This window comes from Sinocyclocheilus grahami, unplaced genomic scaffold (assembly GCF_001515645.1).
Source record: "Sinocyclocheilus grahami isolate Dianchi unplaced genomic scaffold, SAMN03320097.WGS_v1.1 scaffold347.1, whole genome shotgun sequence".
NCBI classification, from domain to species: domain Eukaryota; kingdom Metazoa; phylum Chordata; class Actinopteri; order Cypriniformes; family Cyprinidae; genus Sinocyclocheilus; species Sinocyclocheilus grahami.
The window spans coordinates 1,136,936-1,144,613 of record NW_015505526.1 but is presented as its reverse complement, the minus strand read 5'-3'; the positions used below and the strand labels follow the sequence as shown (position 1 = coordinate 1,144,613).

The 7,678-nt window shown below is 34.8% G+C and overlaps 1 protein-coding gene across 1 annotated transcript in view; it reads right to left on the bottom strand.

The window, feature by feature from the left end:
* Positions 1-2,434, bottom strand: part of LOC107548413 (alpha-(1,6)-fucosyltransferase-like) — a 105,437-nt gene extending 103,003 nt beyond the window's left edge. The window contains exon 1 of the mRNA XM_016229077.1: positions 2,293-2,434. The gene's annotated coding sequence lies outside the window, so the exon portion shown is untranslated. The remainder of the gene's footprint in view (positions 1-2,292) is intronic.
* Between the last annotated feature and the right edge of the window lie 5,244 nt (positions 2,435-7,678).

Genomic DNA, 7,678 nt, shown 5'->3' with positions numbered 1-7,678 from the left:
AACTCGGAATCGTGAGATGTAAACTCGGAATTCTGAGATGTAAACTCGGAATTCTGAGATGTAAACTCGGAATTCTAAGATGTAAACTCGGAATTCAGAGATGCAAACTTGCAATTGTGAGAAATACACTCGAAATTCAGAGATGTAAACTCGGAATCGTGAGATGTAAACTCGGAATCGTGAGATGTAAACTCGGAATCGTGAGATGTAAACTCGGAATCGTGAGATGTAAACATGGAATTGTGAGAAATACACTCGGAATTCAGAGTTGTAAACTTGGAATTGTGAGATGTAAACTCGGAATTGTGAGATGTAAACTCGGAATCGTGAGATGTAAACTCGGAATCGTGAGATGTAAACTCGGAATTCTGAGTTGTAAACTCGGAATCGTGAGATATAAACTTGGAATCGTGAGATGTAAACTCGGAATCGTGAGATGTAAACTCGGAATCGTGAGATGTAAATTTGGAATTGTGAGAAATACACTCGGAATTGTGAGATGTAAACTCGGAATCGTGAGATGTAAACTCGGAATCGTGAGGTGTAAACTCGGAATCGTGAGATGTAAACTCGGAATCGTGAGATGTAAACTCGGAATTCTGAGATGTAAACATGAAATTGTGAGAAATACACTCGGAATTCAGAGTTGTAAACTTGGAATTGTGAGAAATACACTCGGAATTCAGAGTTGTAAACTTGGAATTGTGAGAAATACACTCGGAATTCAGAGAAATACACTCAGAATTCTGAGATGTAAACTTGCCATTGTGAGATGTAAATTTGGAATTGTGAGATATACACTCAGAATTGTGAGATAAACTTGGAATTGTGAGATGTAAACTCGGAATCGTGAGATGTAAATTTGGAATTGTGAGAAATACACTCGGAATTGTGAGATGTAAATTTGGAATTGTGAGATGTAAACTCGGAATCGTGAGATGTAAACTCGGAATCGTGAGATGTAAACATGGAATTGTGAGAAATACACTCGGAATTCAGAGTTGTAAACTTGGAATTGTGAGAAATACACTCGGAATTCAGAGTTGTAAACTTGGAATTGTGAGAAATACACTCGGAATACAGAGAAATACACTCAGAATTCTGAGATGTAAACTTGCAATTGTGAGATGTAAATTTGGAATTGTGAGATAAACTTGGAATTGTGAGATGTAGACTCGGAATCGTGAGATGTAAACTCGGAATTGTGAGATGTAAACTTGGAATTGTGAGAAACAAAGTCAGAACTGCAAGAAAACAGTTAGAATTGTGGTGGAAACAGGCTTCCATATGTCATATTGCACATTCTGAAGAAAAAAAAAGTTTGACTTTATAATCATTCATCAAATTGTAAGAACTTGCTCTGCCTCTAAACTGACTTTCCTTTTCATCTGACATCATGAATCCCACATACTTTCGACCTCCTCCCTCCAAACCACGGCTTTCATTCTGCTATGAAACACCCCTTTTCATGATCCAATCAATTCCTAATGAATAAAATACAGTTCCACCCTGTGGGTTTTCTTAAATAGGTCACATTATGGAAGTACACATACATAGGGAACGCAAAATTAAATACAGTAACCAATCACTGCACAACAGCATATCCATCAGTTGAATTTAACTAAAGAATTAACAAAAGCTTGTGCTTTAGATAGATAGATAGATAGATTTTTTCCTGCACTTTACTAAAACAAGTGTTCATGTACCACAGTAAATCAGTGATTTTCTTTACATCCCATCAGCTCATGAAGTCATTTGGCTGTAAACAAAAACAACACATCACACAGTCCTAAAAATAAAACCCTAAAACAGCTTCTCCAGACGTCAACATGTTTTATCCATACATGAGATTCACTGCAACAGGCCGTCTGATACACAGGCTGCGTCTCAAAACCTACAAACTGCATCATAGACGCAGAGTCATAAAATGTTGCTGACTTGGAAGTGTCTATTATGATGCCCAAAAATGCTACACGCACACATATGTTGCCCAAAACTGTTGTTGACTTGGAATACGTCTATTATCATGTTCAAAATTGCTTCACACACAGTTCTGATGTCCAAACTGGCGCTGACTTGGAACACGACTATGTTTATGTCCAAAATTGCTGTTGGATTGGAACAAAAACGTTGCTGACTATGAAGTGCATGAAAAAAAAACCGCTGCATGCATCTCAACGCCGCGTGTGTTTACCTCCATACATACTGCTGCACGAGCGTCTTGCTTTGAGACGCGTCCAGCGCGCGCTGCTGCAAACGCGTTTATTTACATATACAAACAGACTCACGTACCGTAAAACCCCGCCGCCGCTCCGGAGGAAGATCCTACAGAATGGAGGAGAGGAGCGCGTGTGTGAGATGAAATCAGCGGACGGACACACACACATCCAGCGAACAGCATCCGCGCACTGCGCATGTCAGCGCCGCACAGACCATCATCATTCACGGGCCCCGCTCACTGTCACTGGGGTCTGTCAGTGGAGAACATAAAACACAAACACGGGACGGATTCATTACATCTCATACTATTAATTCATTAACCTTGATTTGCGAATGGTCAATGCAATTCAAATGCTCTTTATTAAAGTTAACATAATGTGTTACTGAGAAAATCAAGAGTTTTATATTGAGGGTCCTAGGTTAAAACTTGTTATATAGGCCTACTATTAAATATGACTTTTATTTTATTTTACCGTAATACAATAATTGTTGAAGAACAACATTCTTATTTACAGCAATGCAATATCTTCTCTTTTCCTTTAAGGGGCATAAATAAATAAATAAAAGCAACATTTTTATGCATAATTAAAAATGAGATACATACATGCATTTAAACAGGTGTAACATTTGTATTAACCATTGCATTGCAATATCTTCTTTTCCTCTTTAAGGGGAGCAAATAAATATTACATATGCAAATACATAAATAAATACATATTTAGCCAGGTATTTAAGAGCAACATTCTTATCTTCTTTTCATCTTTAAGGGGGGTAGGAGAACAATGAGGAATAATAATTAACACTTTAACACTTTAAATACAACAATTTATGCAAATAATGAAAAAATAAATAACTTGCAGCCATAACATGTTATATCTAAACCATTTACAAATGTTTTAAATAAGCAAACAAACAAACTGGTAGAAATCATTGTATTTTCAAAATGTACAGAAAATGTAAGAACAGCAGGATAAAAAAACATCTAGACGTTGAAGGTCACCTTTACAAGCACATCTGTACAACAGCTCCATAAATAAATATCTGTATATTTCCATAAATAAATATGGGAGGATGGTTGTTCAGACCAGGTGTGTTTTGGAGGGCAAAGTAAAAGAGGGTCAGATAAGGTACACAAATCTAAAAACTACATAAAAAATATAATAAGACTGGATTTCATGTTCACCTGCAAATGTGCTAGATTTACAAAAATAAATAAATAATCAAGCTAAATACCAGGTCTGTAGAATTAGGTCTGTATTCCTTCTAGAAAACACACTGTATCATACAGTATAAGCTGGTTTGTTCCCGGTCCAAAGTGGTCTACCATCTCTAAACCAGCTTGGTCAATAATCTCAGGCCTCAGTGGAGTGAAGAGAAAAGCACAAATAGGACAAATAGTGCCATTTAAAGAACAAATAAATACACCACAACACATACAGTGATGCTAGAAATGTAAAGATGCCGCCTGCCTCCTGTGATCGTTTGAACAGAAACTGCGATGAAAAACACATTCAGATTCAGTTTGAGTGGGAATCAATTGGGCTTGTGGCGTAACCGCAGATCAGACCTTTAACAAGGCAAATGTGTTTATATTTCATGAGAATGTGCTGATTGCTCGAAACTGAAAACCTGCCAGAACCAGCAAACAGCACAAAGGACGGCAGCTCGCAGATCATCATTCATTAAAGAGCACAACACCAGCACAACTCAAAGCAAAGCACATTATTCGTCAGGATGGGTTTGTAGCACACAGGGGACGCTTTCCTCCGAGCTCACATACACTGTTCCAGAGAAAAACTGCCTGCAATCACGCTTTTCCTTATTTACTGAAGTCTAAGAACCAGGCACAAAGAACAAAAAAAGAACACACAAAAAAAAGTCAAGATGAAACATCTAATTATGTTTTATTTGATCTTATTTTACAAGCCATTTAAGAGCAACTTTCTCTTAAGTCTAAGAACCATTTACATTACTGCAAATTAAACAAGTACAAAACTGAAAAAGAAGCAAAATGAAATATCATGCAACGTTTTATTTCATTTTATCGAATCATCAGTGCATCTATTTATTATATTGTTTTATTTAAATTTTTTTACTTCCTTTTATTATTTTATTTTACCAGGTATTTCTTTAAAAGCAACATTCTTAAACACATTTTTTATTATTTACTGAAGTGTTATACTTTTATATTTTATATTTAAAATATTTTATATTTTGTTTTATTTTATCAGCCATTTATTTAAGAGTATTTCTAATTGTACTTTTCCTTATTTGGTGAAGTCTAAGAACTATCAGTGCACCTTTTGTTATTTTTATTTGATTGTTTTACTATTTATTATTTATTTTTATTATTTTATTTTATTTTGGCTATTTATTTAAAAGCAACATTTTTCATCAGATATAAATATATATATATGAAAAGCTAATCAAGTTAAAGAGTGCATCTATTTATCTGCTTATTTTATTTTTCTTAAAATATTATATTTTTATATGTATTATATATATTATATTATTTTACTAGCTATTTATTTAAAAGCAACATTCTGACTTGCACTTTTTCTAAATTCCAAAAGTCTAATATTTAGACCCCCCCTGGCAACATGGGATTGCAATATCCTGTAGTTCTCTTAAAGGAGGGGGGGGGGTGAACAATTAGGAATAACAATAAAAAAACTGTAATACAACAGATTATGTCTATATATCTTGTAGAGTGCTAAAACTTGAATAAATGCACTTATATTGATATGTTGATAGTTGAAATTCTGCAGCAAAACTGTGAACTGTGCTGAGATCTGTTCATATTTACACACTGCCATCTACTGTTCACATCGTCTCTTCACAGCAACACTGTGATTTTTACACATGCAACATGTTGACAAATAATAACAGATGCTATTCACATGTGCAGCATTGATTTTACATGCACTAGACTCATGCAACCACATAATTAAAATAATAATCAAATGAAAACATGAACCGTCTCCTCTGTCTTACATAAAGACTCTTATAATACGTTTTCAACGATCTTCATTCAGCTGAATAATGCACAGACTAAATTGAGTCTAATTTGAACAGTTATTCTTTCTAAGTGTTAGCACGCTGTCAGAGGGTTGCTTCTTGATAAATGAACCCCCTCATTTGCTCTCTGTGGGATCAGAGCCTCATAAATAATGAAAATCAGTGCAATTGCAAATAGTGCGCACAGTGGGAAGCAGAAATAATTTAATAGAAAACATGTTCCATTGAGAAATGCCAGATTAATTAACATTTATAACCTGGAATTAAACCAGTAAGATGCACTGACATAATCATTTCCAACACAGGAGGGTAAATAAGTCAATAATACTTTAAACTTGAACCAAAAATCTCAACGAAGGGAAAAAAAAGTCATGTTAATGTAGGCCTATGCCATGTATGAAACAGAAATAAATAGGCTGACATTAAAAATGAACCAAAATAGTGTCCTTTCTCAAAAAAAAGAAATAGCCTATGACTTTTACAGTATCACATCCATCAGCTGAAGAGAATTGCTTGCTATATTTATTTTAAAACAGAATGGAACTATCAGCTTTGGAACCCATTTTCATGCGCTAGTTGATATAAAGATGTGTCAGTAATGATTGGACTGACATTTAAGAGTTGAACAATATAATATGCGTAGCGTGGTGAAATCATACAGGTGTGTAGTGACCAGTGTTGGGGGTAACACATTACAAGTAACGCGAGTTACGTAATCAGATTACTTTTTTCAAGTAACTAGTAAAGTAACGCATTACTTTTTAATTTACAAGAGAGTTACTTTTTCAAATAAGTAACGCAAGTTACTTTTTTTTTTCCAATTTACTGACTGACAGCTCTCCTGTCCCCATGCTGAGAGAAATCAGATGTTACTGTAGTTCTAAAATAAATATGAATATGCATTAATTCATCTCACTCACAAAAAAACAAAACAAACACAGATTCAGTATTCCTCAAAATGAATAAAAATAATGCAACTCAGAATATGACGCAAACCTGCAATAATTAAATGTTAAACAACACAAATATCATTTATGTATTTAATCCCATTCTATTAACCAATGTCTTTGCTTCTGAGCTTCGATGATCCAGTTCAAGCGTACTAATAAGCACAAATGACTCTAGACAAACATTTGTGTGTCTTTTTTACTGCTGAAGTGTGTTGAAATGTCTTCTTCTGCGTTCTACTGTACGGATGTAAATGTACTTTCCCTTCAGCCTGAGGTTTATTAATTTCACTTTTGGTGTGAAAAGCTTTTATATTTGCCAGAAATATAACTTTAAAAAAAAACAAACAAACAAGCAAGCCCTGTCCAGATTTTAAAAGTAACGCAAAAGTAACTTAACGCTGTACTAAGTAACGTAATTAGTTACTTTTTTATGGAGTAACGCAATATTGTAATGCATTACTTTTAAAAGTAACTTTCCCCAACACTGGTAGTGACTAACAATGCAGCTGATTGTCCCTGCGTTCCATTCGGAAGGACTCATCCCTATGCCCTAATCCCTTCAAAGGGGTTACCCTCCGGAGTGAGAGCTTTGAAGGGTTGAAGGGTGTAGTAGGGGACCAAACACCTGTTCCTCGAAGTGCCCTCTGCGTCATCATCACGTGCCCACACGGAGGCGCCTTCATCATGCAAAGAATCTGCGCAAAGCATCATGGGAGCCCGGAGTATCCATAAATTGTACCCTTCGAAATCCTTCATTCCGAAGGGCCCTTTGAAGTGGCCAGTTTTGGGCACTTCGGTTTGTAATGACCCTTCAATATGGCGGCCATGATATATCCCGTTTGGAACGCACCGTCTATATATAGGCTCATAGATTGCACGAAATTGGCTTGCCATGGTGATGGGCAGATGGCAGCAGTGCTTCATCTGGATCAGGCTCATGAGCACACATTTTCATTTCTGTGAAATACCAAACAGAAAGTCTACCAAAATCATAGAAATAAAAACAGAAATAATGAAAAAGTGGATTGACTGAAATACACAAATATACAATACATAAAACTATGGGATATATAGATAGGTAATATTTGAATATATATATAAAAAAAAATTAATATAATAATAATAATTATTATAATGCATGTTTTATTGGTTTCATATTTTGTTATATGATACAATAATACAGTGTAATTTTACTATCACAGAATTTTCATTTCAGTTTAATTTTGGTTGAAGATTTAGTTGTTTTGGTCACTTTTTGATTTTTTCTACATAGTTTTTATTTATTTCAGTTAAAATGAGAAATGTTGCCAGCTTGACAACTAGCTGATTTTTTTTTATTTCAGTTAATATTTATTTTATTTCAAGTAACTTTTTTATTTATTTAACTATAACAACCCTGATAACAGATTATACAGGCTCTCCAAAAACTGTGGTAGCCCCTTATTAAGTATCAATATCAATAGTATCAGTGTCAAATATCAAGCCCCCCC